Genomic DNA, 13,974 nt, shown 5'->3' on the forward strand with positions numbered 1-13,974 from the left:
TTCTACAAAAAAATAGCTAATGAAAGAATAACTTAAAAACAACACCATAAAAGAGAATGTGCTACTCATTTAAAATTTCAGCTTCCAAGAATGTTCTGCTACAGTCAGTCTGACTTGCCTAGAATATCATCACAGTGGGGCTTAGGCCTTCTTTAATATCTGTATATGCTAATGGTCACAATAGGAAAGGTAATTTAAACAAAAGGCAGACACTTGTAAATCACACAAATTAATCAAGAGAACTCAGAAATGCTGCAATTTTCAGCATATCTGAAAACAAAAGTGTATTGTTACCTACACTTGAATTTACTTTCATTTTTTAAATGAATAAATGCAATAGTGATAACCAATCTGCAGGCTAGTAGGGTGATACTATTAATGACTTAATGGTTTAAGCTACTGATTATACTGAAAGCAAATTAAATATCAGGGTATCAAAGAAAATAAATTAAGTAGATCTGAATTAGCCAAAAAAGCATGTTTTATCAGCTTGAATCCAGAGATCATAAAAATTGCTTGCTCTTATGAATAGTACCATGTCAAACTATAGTATGACATGGTTTATCCTCTCATGTTATCTTCTATCTGTCAAGTTTCTCCATTTCAGTCACATGTCAAACCACTGCAATCACTGTCTGCATTGCAGGTTCAATTCATGCACTAGCCATGTGAATCTGAAGCATCCTGAGACTGGGTATTTCCTTACTTTACATCCTTTTTTATTGACTTCTTTCCTTCCCTGTATAGTCAGACCCAAACGATCTTATTGTAATTAGCCTAGCTCACTTGTCCCTGGTATTTTCTCACTCAGTTAACACCGGTTAATCACCTAACTCCATTCCTAGACAAGGAGAGCTCTTTACACCTACCCATCCATTAAGTTACAGCTGGGATCCCTAGGTTTCCTGCTTTCCAAACCACTGTAGTCAACACACCACTCTAAATACTAGATTTTTTAATACTCATTGGATATTACCTTTTAATCTGTAATGGGATGCCAGATCTACAGGAAGGCTGCAGGTACCCTTATCCAAATCTGCCAGCAGACTTATTAAAGAAAAACATTTTTTCACTGTTTGAAAATTTGTTGGCTCTCATGAGTAATAAGATCCAGGATTTCTCTCCCTGTCATTTGTCCTTCCTTGCCATTCTTCCATCCTCTGGGTTTGATGTTTCTTCTCCTATTTGCAGTTGTTCTCCTGATCTTCTGCCTTTCCCTTAAGTCTCTACTTGTCTTTTTGTCTCCTACAGAACAGCCTTTCTCTCTTCTATCCCCAGCCTTGTGTTTTTCCATCCTCAGCCCCAGAAAAGCATCGAGTCCCCCTAACCAGTGGCCTGGTACAAGAGAACGTTCCCAAGAGGTGGAGGAAGGCAGTTTGCATAAAGCAATGGTTGGGGACAGCAAAGTGAAGAGCAGGACTGCAAGAAGCAACCAGGCAGGATTCCCCAGGAGCAAGCCCTCATTAGCAAGCTAGGGATTTATGTTCTTGCTGTTTCCTCACCTGCTCTCTGGCTGCTTGCTTTGCCTGCCTAAATATAGATTTAGCACCCAAGTTTTAAAACTTTGCTCACAATCATTTAGATCCTATTAAGGATAATATCCTTGAGTGAGGTATCTCCAGAGAGGACGCCTTTAACACCGGAGCGGGGGGAAGCACAGCGTCCCGGAGCCTCAGTTCGGAGCGGCAAGAGCGACCGAGCGAGCCTCAAGTCCTCGACAGGACTTGCCCAGGAGCCGGCAGCTCAGCTGACGCGAGCAGCTGACTCACAGGGGGCGGCGCCAGGAGTGACGGCACCAGCCCCCAGTGGGTGAAAACCCATCCCAGGGAGCGCGAAGAACAGGGCGGGCAAACAGGGCGTGGCACGTCAGTCAGGGTGTGGCGCGGCAGTTCGCGCGGCAGTTCGCGCAGGCAGCGAGCGGAATGGTGAGCACTCGCCTCAGGAGCAGGGCCCGCTCTGGGAGCTCTGCCCCGGCGGTGGCCAGCGTAGGCACCCAGACAGAGCCGATGAGAGGGGAGGCTGCGGCGCAGACCTCGGTGTGTAGAAAGTGCCTCGACTGGTCTCGTGAGGCGAGGGTGCACAATGGGCAGGGCTACACTCGGTGCACCCTGGTGGAGATCCTCCTGCAGCGGGTGGCTGAGCTGCGGGAGGCTGTTGGAGAGCTAAAAGATGCCAGGGAAGCTGAGAGGAAGCTGGGCTGCTTGCTCCAGGCGCAAACTGTGCAGGGGCTGCAAACGTCCAGCATTGCTCATATAGGAAAGAAGGAGGGCAGCAACCCAGGAAGCTGGGAATTAGTCACGAGAAAAATGAACAAAAAAAGGAGGAAGAGGACAATTAACGACAAGGGGCTTCCTCCTAAATCTGATGTCCCCACCCAGAACCGCTTCGCGGTTCTGCAGGGGGCTAATGAGAAAGCACCCACCACACCTAATGAGCACCCTGCTGATGCACCAGTAAAGAGGATCACTACTGGTGCCTCCAGGAAAAAGAGGAGGGTCATAGTAGCAGGGGACTCTACTTTGAAAGGCACAGAGGCACTCATCTGCCAGCCTGATCCAGTCTCGAGGGAGGTGTGTTGCCTGCCAGGGGCTCGGATCAGGGATGTTGCTGAGAGGCTGCCTGCTCTAGTAAGTCCTGCTGACTATTACCCCCTTCTAGTGGTCCATGTGGGTGCTAGAGATATAGATAGCAGTAGCCTGGAGAACATTAAGAAGGACTACAGAGCCCTGGAGAGGTGGTTAGGGGCTCTGGAGCTCAGATAGTTTTTTCATCGATTCTCCAGGGCAAAGGGGAGGACCTTAAAAAAGCTAGGCGTGTTTGGCAGGTTAATAAATGGTTAGAATGGTGGTGCCATAGTCAGGGGTTTGGCTATTTAGAACATGGGGCTCCATTTGGGAGGCCAGATCTACTGGAGGCTGGTGGAGCTGGTCTGACAAAGAAGGGGAAGAGCTGTTTTGGTAGGAGGCTTGCCAGGCTGGTCAGGAAAGCTTTAAACTAGATGTGTTGGGGGAGGGGAGCATTGATCCATCCCAACATTCCTGGTCAGTTGCCAGCGCCTGTAATAAGTGCTTGGAGCCATGTAGAGATGTTCCAGCTGCCCCAGCCATTGAGTCGGCTTCATTTGGAGCTCGGCTAAGGTGTCTCTATACAAACGCCCGTAGTATGGGGAACAAGCAAGAGGAATTAGAGATGTGTGCAAGGCTATGGGAATATGATGTCATTGGTATCACAGAAACATGGTGGGATGGCTCCTATGACTGGAATGTCGGAATGGAAGGTTACAGGCTGTTTAGAAAAGACAGGCCAGGCAGACGGGGAGGGGGCGTTGCTATCTATGTCAGTGATAGGCTAGAGAGTATGGAACTCTGTCTGGGGACGGCTGATGAGGTAACAGAGTGTTTGTGGGTCAGGATCAAAGGGAAAACAGCAACAGGGGACATTACGGTGGGGATCTGTTACAGGCCGCCTGATCAAGAGGACTCTGTGGATGAAGCGCTCTGCAGACAGATAGGAGCAGCCTCACGCTCGCAGGCCCTGGTCCTCATGGGAGACTTCAACTATCCTGACATCTGTTGGAGGGACGGTACGGCCCGGCACAAGCAATCCAGGAGGTTCCTCGATTGTGTGGAAGACAACTTCCTCTTTCAAGCAGTAGAGGAGCCGACGAGGAGAGGTGCCATGCTGGACCTGGTGCTCACCAACAGGGAGGGACTGGTTGGAAATGTGACGCTCCAGGGCAGCCTTGGCTCTAGTGATCACGAGATGGTTGAGTTTGAGATCCTCAGGATGGTGAGAAGAGCGTGCAGCAAGCTCACTGCCCTGGACTTCAAGAAAGGAGACTTTGGCCTCTTCAGGAACCTCCTTAGTAAGGTTTCATGGGATACAGTCCTAGAGGGCAGGGGGGCCCAAGACTGCTGGTCGGTATTCAAGGATCACCTGCTACGTGCTCAAGAGTGTTGCATCCCGACTAGAAGAAAGTGCAGCAGGAGGGCCAGGAGACCTCCATGGATGGACAAGGAGCTGCTGAGGAAACTTAGAGGGAAAAAAGAAGCTTATAGAAGGTGGAAGCGAGGACAGGCGGCCTGGGAAGAATATAGGAGCATTGCCCGAGAAGCTAGGGACCAGGTTAGGAAAGCTAAGGCCCAGCTAGAATTAAGTTTGGCAAGGGATGTAAAAGATAACAGGAAAGGATTCTATAGATACATAGCAAATAAAAGACAGACTAGGGACAACGTGGGCCCTCTCCAGAAGCTATCAGGAGAACTGGCTACCATGGATTTGGAGAAGGCTGAGGTTCTTAATGACTTCTTTGCCTCAGTCTTCACCAGCAAATGCTCTGACCACACAACCCAAGTCTTGGAAAGCAAATGCAGGGACTGTGAGAATAAAGACCTAAGGCCCACTGTAGGAGAGGATCAGGTTCGAGACCATCTTAAGAACCTGAACGTGCACAAGTCCATGGGACCTGATGAAATCCATCCACGGGTCCTGAAGGAGCTGGCGAATGAAGTTGCTAAGCCACTGTCCATTATATTCGAAAAATCCTGGCAGTCAGGTGAAGTTCCCAATGACTGGAAGAAGGGTAATATAACCCCCATTTTCAAGAAGGGGAAGGTGGAAGACCCGGGGAACTACAGACGAGTCAGGCTCACCTCTGTGCCTGGCAAAATCTTGGAACAGTTTCTCCTGGAAAACATGCTAAGGCACATGAAAAACAACGAGGTGGTTGGTGACAGCCAACATGGCTTCACTAAGGGGAAATCCTGCCTGACCAATTTGGTGGCCTTCTATGATGGAGCCACGGAACTGATGGACAGGGGCAGAGCAGTTGACGTCATCTACCTGGACTTATGCAAAGCGTTCGACACTGTCCCGCACGACATCCTTGTCTCTAAATTGGAGAGACATCAATTTGATAGATGGACCACTCGGTGGATGAAAAACTGGCTCGATGGCCGCACACAAAGAGTTGTGGTAAATGGCTCGATGTCCAGTTGGAAACCTGTAACGAGTGGTGTCCCTCAGGGATCGGTGTTGGGACCGGTCCTGTTCAACATCTGTGTCGGCGACATGGACAGTGGGATTGAGTGCGCCCTCAGCAAGTTTGCCGACGACACCAAGCTGTGTGGTTCGGTTGATACGCTGGAGGGAAGGGATGCCACCCAGAGGGACCTTGACACGCTTGTGAGGTGGGCCGATGCCAACCTTATGAAGTTTAACCAAGCCAAGTGTAAGGTCCTACACCTGGGTAGGGGCAATCCCAGGCACTGCTACAGGCTGGGCAGAGAAGAGATTCAGAGCAGCCCTGCAGAAAAGGACTTGGGGGTGTTGGTTGACGAGAAGCTTAACATGAGCCGGCAGTGTGCGCTCGCAGCCCAGAAAGCCAACCGCATCCTGGGCTGCATCAAAAGAAGCGTGACCAGCAGGTCGAAGGAGGTGATCCTGCCCCTCTACTCTGCTCTTGTGAGACCTCACTTGGAGTACTGCGTACAGTTCTGGTGTCCTCAACATAAAAAGGACATGGAGCTGTTGGAGCGAGTCCAGAGGAGGGCCACGAGGATGATAAGAGGGCTGGAGCACCTCCCATATGAAGACAGGCTGAGAGAGTTGGGGCTGTTCAGCCTGGAGAAGAGAAGGCTGCGTGGTGACCTCATAGCAGCCTTCCAGTATCTGAAGGGGGTCTACAGGGATGCTGGGGAGGGACTCTTCCTTAGGGACTGTAGTGGTAGGACAAGGGGTAATGGGTTCAAACTTAAACAGGGGAAGTTTAGACTAGATATAAGGAAGAAGTTCTTTACAGTGAGGGTGGTGAAGCACTGGAATGGGTTGCCCAGGGAGGTTGTGGATGCTCCATCCCTGGCGGTGTTCAAGCCTTGAGCCACGTGGTTTAGGGCAAGGTGTCCCTGCCCATGGCAGGGGGGTTGGAACTAGATGATCTTAAGGTCCTTTCCAACCCTTACGATTCTATGATTCTATGATTCTATGAAATGGGCCATTGCTACAGGCCATCAGGCTGGTGCTACCTACAAGCATGCCTGTTGGAAAAGGATGCTAGGTTATTTTCACTTCACTGATCTGCTGGAAGTCGTATGCTTGCAACTGGTATCTTTTTCCATTTTCCTGCAGAGTCTTGCATAATCTTCTAGGTAATGTCACAGGCTGGGAAAAAACCAAACAACAACAACAAAAAAGCCACCAAAACTGTCTTTTCCTTCCTGTTTTATACAAACTGATGAATGCATCACAGGACTTTGCACTCATACTTTGATGCAGCACACTTGCTTTGTACATTGGCAAGAGCTTTTTCATGATTTGGACTGGATTGCTTTGCAGTACATGAGAACGAGCCCACAATATAAATAAAGATTTTCTCAAAAAGCGATAGCTCAGATGAAAGGGGAAGAGCACCAGGAGAGAGAGAAAAGACCTTTAGTGAATTTCTGTGGAAGAAAAAATCTGGGAAAAGATCCCAGCTGCCTGTTTACACAATCCAAATGCTGATATTGTTCGGCCTTGTGTTATTATGTAGAATCATAGAATAATAGAATTGTAAGGGTTGAAAAGGACCTTAAGATCATCTAGTTCCAACCGCCCTGCCATGGGCAGGGACACCTTGCCCTAAACCATGTGGTCCAAGGCTCTGTCCAACCTGGCCTTGAACACCGCCAGGGATGGAGCATCCACAACCTCCCTGGGCAACCCATTCCAGTGCTTCACCACCCTCACTGAAAAGAACTTCTTCCTTATATCTAATCTAAACTTCCCCTGTTTAAGTTTGAACCCATTACCCCTTGTCCTACCACTACAGTCCCTAAGGAAGAGTCCCTCCCCAGCATCCTTGTAGACCCCCTTCAGATACTGGAAGGCTGCTATGAGGTCTCCACGCAGCCTTCTCTTCTCCAGGCTGAACAGCCCCAACTCTCTCAGTCTGCCTTCATATGGGAGGTGCTCCAGCCCTCTTATCACCCTCGTGGCCCTCCTCTGGACTCGCTCCAACAGCTCCATGTCCTTTTTATGTTGAGGACACCAGAACTGTACACAGTACTCCAAGTGAGGTCTCACAAGAGCAGAGTAGAGGGGCAGGATCACCTCCTTCGACCTGCTGGTCACGCTTCTTTTGATGCAGCCCAGGATACGGTTGGCTTTCTGGGCTGCGAGCGCACACTGCCGGCTCATGTTAAGCTTCTCGTCAACCAACACCCCCAAGTCCTTTTCTGCAGGGCTGCTCTGAATCTCTTCTCTGCCCAACCTGTAGCAGTGCCTGGGACTGCCCCAACCCAGGTGTAGGACCTTACACTTGGCTTGGTTAAACTTCATAAGGTTGGCATCGGCCCACCTCACAAGCGTGTCAAGGTCCCTCTGGATGGCATCCCTTCCCTCCAGCGTATCAACCGAACCACACAGCTTGGTGTCGTCGGCAAACTTGCTGAGGGTGCACTCAATCCCACTGTCCATGTCGCCGACACAGATGTTGAACAGGACCGGTCCCAACACCGATCCCTGAGGGACACCACTCGTTACAGGTTTCCAACTGGACATCGAGCCATTTACCACAACTCTTTGTGTGCGGCCATCGAGCCAGTTTTTTATCCACCGAGTGGTCCATCTATCAAATTGATGTCTCTCCAATTTAGAGACAAGGATGTCGTGCGGGACAGTGTCGAACGCTTTGCACAAGTCCAGGTGGATGACGTCAACTGCTCTGCCCCTGTCCATCAGTTCCGTGGCTCCATCATAGAAGGCCACCAAATTGGTCAGGCAGGATTTCCCCTTAGTGAAGCCATGTTGGCTGTCACCAACCACCTCATTGTTTTTCATGTGCCTTAGCATGTTTTCCAGGAGAAACTGTTCCAAGATTTTGCCAGGCACAGAGGTGAGGCTGACTGGTCTGTAGTTCCCCAGGTCTTCCACCTTCCCCTTCTTGAAAATGGGGGTTATATTACCCTTCTTCCAGTCATTGGGAACTTCACCTGGCTGCCAGGATTTTTCAAATATGATGGACAGTGGCTTAGCAACTTCATTCGCCAGCTCCTTCAGGACCCGTGGATGGATTTCATCAGGTCCCATGGACTTATGCACATTCAGGTTCTTAAGATGGTCTCGAACCTGATCCTCTCCTACAGTGGGCCTTAGGTCTTCATTCTCACAGTCCCTGCATTTGCTTTCCAAGACTTGGGTTGTGTGGTCAGAGCATTTGCTGGTGAAGACTGAGGCAAAGAAGTCATTAAGAACCTCAGCCTTCTCCAAATCCATGGTAGCCAGTTCTCCTGATAGCTTCTGGAGAGGGCCCACGTTGTCCCTAGTCTGTCTTTTATTTGCTATGTATCTATAGAATCCTTTCCTGTTATCTTTTACATCCCTTGCCAAACTTAATTCTAGCTGGGCCTTAGCTTTCCTAACCTGGTCCCTAGCTTCTCGGGCAATGCTCCTATATTCTTCCCAGGCCGCCTGTCCTCGCTTCCACCTTCTATAAGCTTCTTTCTTCCCTCTAAGTTTCCTCAGCAGCTCCTTGTCCATCCATGGAGGTCTCCTGGCCCTCCTGCTGCACTTTCTTCTAGTCGGGATGCAACACTCTTGAGCACGTAGCAGGTGATCCTTGAATACCGACCAGCAGTCTTGGGCCCCCCTGCCCTCTAGGACTGTATCCCATGAAACCTTACTAAGGAGGTTCCTGAAGAGGCCAAAGTCTGCTTTCTTGAAGTCCAGGGCAGTGAGCTTGCTGCACGCTCTTCTCACCATCCTGAGGATCTCAAACTCAACCATCTCGTGATCACTAGAGCCAAGGCTGCCCTGGAGCGTCACATTTCCAACCAGTCCCTCCCTGTTGGTGAGCACCAGGTCCAGCATGGCACCTCTCCTCGTCGGCTCCTCTACTGCTTGAAAGAGGAAGTTGTCTTCCACACAATCGAGGAACCTCCTGGATTGCTTGTGCCGGGCCGTACCGTCCCTCCAACAGATGTCAGGATAGTTGAAGTCTCCCATGAGGACCAGGGCCTGCGAGCGTGAGGCTGCTCCTATCTGTCTGCAGAGCGCTTCATCCACAGAGTCCTCTTGATCAGGCGGCCTGTAACAGATCCCCACCGTAATGTCCCCTGTTGCTGTTTTCCCTTTGATCCTGACCCACAAACACTCTGTTACCTCATCAGCCGTCCCCAGACAGAGTTCCATACTCTCTAGCCTATCACTGACATAGATAGCAACGCCCCCTGCCCGTCTGCCTGGCCTGTCTTTTCTAAACAGCCTGTAACCTTCCATTCCGACACTCCAGTCATAGGAGCCATCCCACCATGTTTCTGTGATACCAATGACATCATATTCCCATAGCCTTGCACACATCTCTAATTCCTCTTGCTTGTTCCCCATACTACGGGCGTTTGTATAGAGACACCTTAGCCGAGCTCCAAATGAAGCCGACTCAATGGCTGGGGCAGCTGGAACATCTCTACATGGCTCCAAGCACTTATTACAGGTGCTGGCAACTGACCAGGAGTGTTGGGATGGATCAATGCTCCCCTCCCCCAACACATCTAGTTTAAAGCTTTCCTGACCAGCCTGGCAAGCCTCCTACCAAAACAGCTCTTCCCCTTCTTTGTCAGACCAGCTCCACCAGCCTCCAGTAGATCTGGCCTCCCAAATGGAGCCCCATGTTCTAAATAGCCAAACCCCTGACTATGGCACCACCATTCTGACCATTTATTAACCTGCCAAACACGCCTAGCTTTTTTAAGGTCCTCCCCTTTGTCCTGGAGAATCAACAAAAAAACTATCTGAGCTCCAGAGCCCCTAACCACCTCTCCCAGGGCTCTGTAGTCCTTCTTAATGTTCTCCAGGCTACTGCTATCTATATCTCTAGCACCCACATGGACCACTAGAAGGGGGTAATAGTCAGCAGGACTTACTAGAGCAGGCAGCCTCTCAGCAACATCCCTGATCCGAGCCCCTGGCAGGCAACACACCTCCCTCGAGACTGGATCAGGCTGGCAGATGAGTGCCTCTGTGCCTTTCAAAGTAGAGTCCCCTACTACTATGACCCTCCTCTTTTTCCTGGAGACACCAGTAGTGATCCTCTTTACTGGTGCATCAGCAGGGTGCTCATTAGGTGTGGTGGGTGCTTTCTCATTAGCCCCCTGCAGAACCGCGAAGCGGTTCTGGGTGGGGACATCAGATTTAGGAGGAAGCCCCTTGTCGTTAATTGTCCTCTTCCTCCTTTTTTTGTTCATTTTTCTCGTGACTAATTCCCAGCTTCCTGGGTTGCTGCCCTCCTTCTTTCCTATATGAGCAATGCTGGACGTTTGCAGCCCCTGCACAGTTTGGGCCTGGAGCAAGCAGCCCAGCTTCCTCTCAGCTTCCCTGGCATCTTTTAGCTCTCCAACAGCCTCCCGCAGCTCAGCCACCTGCTGCAGGAGGACCTCCACCAGGGTGCACCGAGTGCAGCCCTGCCCATTGTGCACCCTCGCCTCAAGAGACCAGTCGAGGCACTCTCTACACACCGAGGTCTGCGCCGCAGCCTCCCCTCTCATCGGCTCTGTCTGGGTGCCTACGCTGGCCACCGCCGGGGCAGAGCTCCCAGAGCGGGCCCTGCTCCTGAGGCGAGTGCTCACCATTCCGCTCGCTGCCCGCGCAAACTGCCGCGCCACGCCCTGACTGACGTGCCGCGCTCCTGGTCGCTCGCGCTCCCTGGGATGGGTTTTCACCCACTGGGGGCTGGTGCCGTCACTCCTGGCACCGCCCCCTGTGAGTCTGCTGCTCGCGTCAGCTGAGCTGCCGGCTCCTGGGCAAGTCCTGTCGAGGACTTGAGGCTCGCTCGGTCGCTCTTGCCGCTCCGAACTGAGGCTCCGGGACGCTGTGCTTCCCCCCGCTCCGGTGTTAAAGGCGTCCTCTGTGGAGATACTCACCACGATAATGTACATATAATTAGATCTTTTTGTCAGGTATAATGACTAATACAGTACAGGTCTTGCCTAGATCTGGCAGCCCTAAGCATTACAACATTGCCGATAATAAATCATAACAGAGATAAGCCAGGAAATAATAGTATAGAATAATGTTAAGTTATATTTTTAGTTTCTGGCTAATTCTTGTTGCTGTCCCTGACAAGGCTTTCAAATCACAGGATCACAGAATGATTGAGGTTGGCAGGGACTTCTGGGGGACATCTGGTCCAACTCCCCCCTAGAGCTGGTTACTCAGGACCATGCACTCCCCAAGTAACAAAATGAAAATGTTTATCTCGGGATATGTTGAATAATTCTCAAGGGTCTTTTGACTGGATTGACCAAATCTTCATTGAAGTTGTGAAGAAGCCCGGGCACCTGGATTGACTGTAGACATGCAGATGTCTGCATCTGCAAGCTGAATCCCACAAAAAAAAAAAAAAAAAAGGCAAGAATCTGTCTAATCATGTTCAAGCTGTTTAGAAGTTAGAGGTCTGGTCAAGGACCACTCAGGGTCTTCCAGTGAATACTGGACACTTCCCAAAGCTACTATAAATTCCTATTTAATGCTATATGGAAGTAGTCACACAGCTATCTACATTGACCTAGAAAAGGAGGTGATAAGTGCCTAGGTAACATGCCTATCTTTTAGATGGCTAAAGCATCTCATTGCAAAGCATCTCACTTTTCCTGCTACTTTCTATTACACACAGGAGATATTCCCATATACACAATTCCTTAAAGAGGAGACAATTCAAAAAGATTGTCCTTTGAAAGAGTTCCAATCCAGTTGCATTAATCTGCAATTAATTCTGATGTTATTTGCTTGCTTTTTCTTTAAAAAACCATCTGAAGCCAAATGAATCGAGTTTTCAAAGAAACAGGTAAGTCTATAGTTCTGAAAGAGGAAAAAAGAAATTATCTGTTCTCTCACAAACGCACGAAAGAACCTCTAAGCAAGAACAAAACATCTTTTATTACAGTCTCCACTGCTGTATCTTTGGACTGTGGCCTTTTTAGTTTCATGCATTGGCACTAATTGGGACTGCTTTAAACCCTGTTTTTTTAATGAGCACAGACACTAACGATTCCTTCTTAAAGCACATTATCAACTGTAATCCAAATTCTCTCATTTTTCTGATTCAGTGACATATTATCATGGTTAATTTAACTTTCCAAAGATGCACATAGCTTTCTGAGGCACTACAATTTTTCAGAGCAGAAACTGTTCTCAGTGTTTCTGCTCTATATTCTAAAATCAAAAACGAATTCTTCATAAGTGAGAGAAATGGGGCCTGATCACAAATGCATTAATTTGATGAGATTTTTTTTTTACTATGTTCAAGAAACTTTGGATCATGTCTGCACAAAACCCATGTAGTTTTCTGTTTGCATCAGTTTCTGCTATGCAGTTTAGCATGAAGCAAGTTATGGCTGGGTTTCAATATATCCTTTAATAAGTGTGGTGAAAGTCATCATTTCTTGACTAGAAAAAGCAAGTTCATTTCTGCAGATTCCTTTCATCTTTTTTGTTAGAAGAAACAAGAAAATGTTTGCTTTTCCCAAGCAAATGCTATTAACTTAGTCAAACCTTTATTTCAACTGCGTTTATTGGTCAGAATTCCACTGTATTTCCATTTCCCAATAGTTGATAAGAGCTGAGCTAGACATTCTAATTGCACACTTTGATTCCAAAATAAACAGCTTAAAATTAGTAAAAAATACAGACTTGCACTCTAAAGAGACATATTTGCGCACCATGTGTTCCAATACAATGGGGCTTTGAGGAACCTGGTCTAGTGGAAGGTGTCCCTGTCCATGGCAGGGTGTTTAGAACTGGGTGATCCTAAAGGTCCCTTCCGAACCAAACCATTCTGTGATTCTATGTTTGCAGCCTTCCGTACAGATGAATAAAAGTACAAAAATAAACGTAAAATTGACTCTTTCCTTAGTGATTCATATTACAGTTCACTTCCAATAGGTGAACAGAGATACCACGTTACAAGACACAATACAGCATCTCTATTTTTGTGCAAAATATGTAAAAAGAAATTCAGAGAGCAAGGAGATGGGGATTCAGGCCTACGCTGTCACTGCTGACATTTTGTAAACTGTGGATTATTCATTTTAAAGCAAATGGAAAATGCCTGAGGACATTCTTGGGTGCGTGTCACAGTTTTACAGTAAGTCATATTTGGGCCAGAGATCTGCTTAGGCATTTCCTGTTTAGTTTTATTGTTTCTGTTATGTGGAGCTTGCATCATGCCTTAAACTGAGAGAAAAGACTGTAAGGAAGCATGGGAACAAAAGAGAAAAGCATTGGTATTAAAAAGATATTCTTTCCATGGAACCCAGAGTTCTCTTCTATTAAAAATAACTACTTTAGTACTTCATGTGTCCTGATCTATCCTAGCCTACCTGTAACATCTTTGTCTGATAGTTGTCAGAGGCCAGGCTCTTACATTTTTACACTCATTGTTTCTTATTGCCAAGACATAGCACTAGCACTAACAAAACTGAGGGCTACTCAGCACGATAAACAGTGAAGGCATTTTACTTCACCCTTGGCTATAGGACTGGTTTCATAGAAGTACAAATTACTCCTTTCAACCCAGTATAACCCTCAGCAAAACCAGGAGACTCGTAACTTTTCATTTCCAGTTTGACATTCATTTCCAGAATGACAGAGATTTTAGTTGTGTCTAAAAGCAAGAAGCGATGGCATGGGATAGTGAAGGTCAGGTTATCCCACCTATCCCAGCTATCCCAGCTGTCCGTTACCAGCAACAAACCCTCAGCATAGTCTGCACCCAGCTGCACCCATTCCACAAGGCTTTGCCATCGAAAGAGCTCTTTTGTCTATGTAGTTAGGGCTTAGGGTCTCATCACTTCCAGATCTCACAGACACAGGTAAAAACACCTGCATCTGTGCATTGTCACCAAAGCACCACTGGTAAAACATTTGACCTTTCCCTCTCCACATGTGCAGTTTAGGCACACTAAACATCTACTGGCCCAACACTCCAGTGCTGCAACAACT

The sequence above is a fragment of the Strigops habroptila genome, chromosome 3, assembly GCF_004027225.2.
Source record: "Strigops habroptila isolate Jane chromosome 3, bStrHab1.2.pri, whole genome shotgun sequence".
NCBI lineage: Eukaryota > Metazoa > Chordata > Aves > Psittaciformes > Psittacidae > Strigops > Strigops habroptila.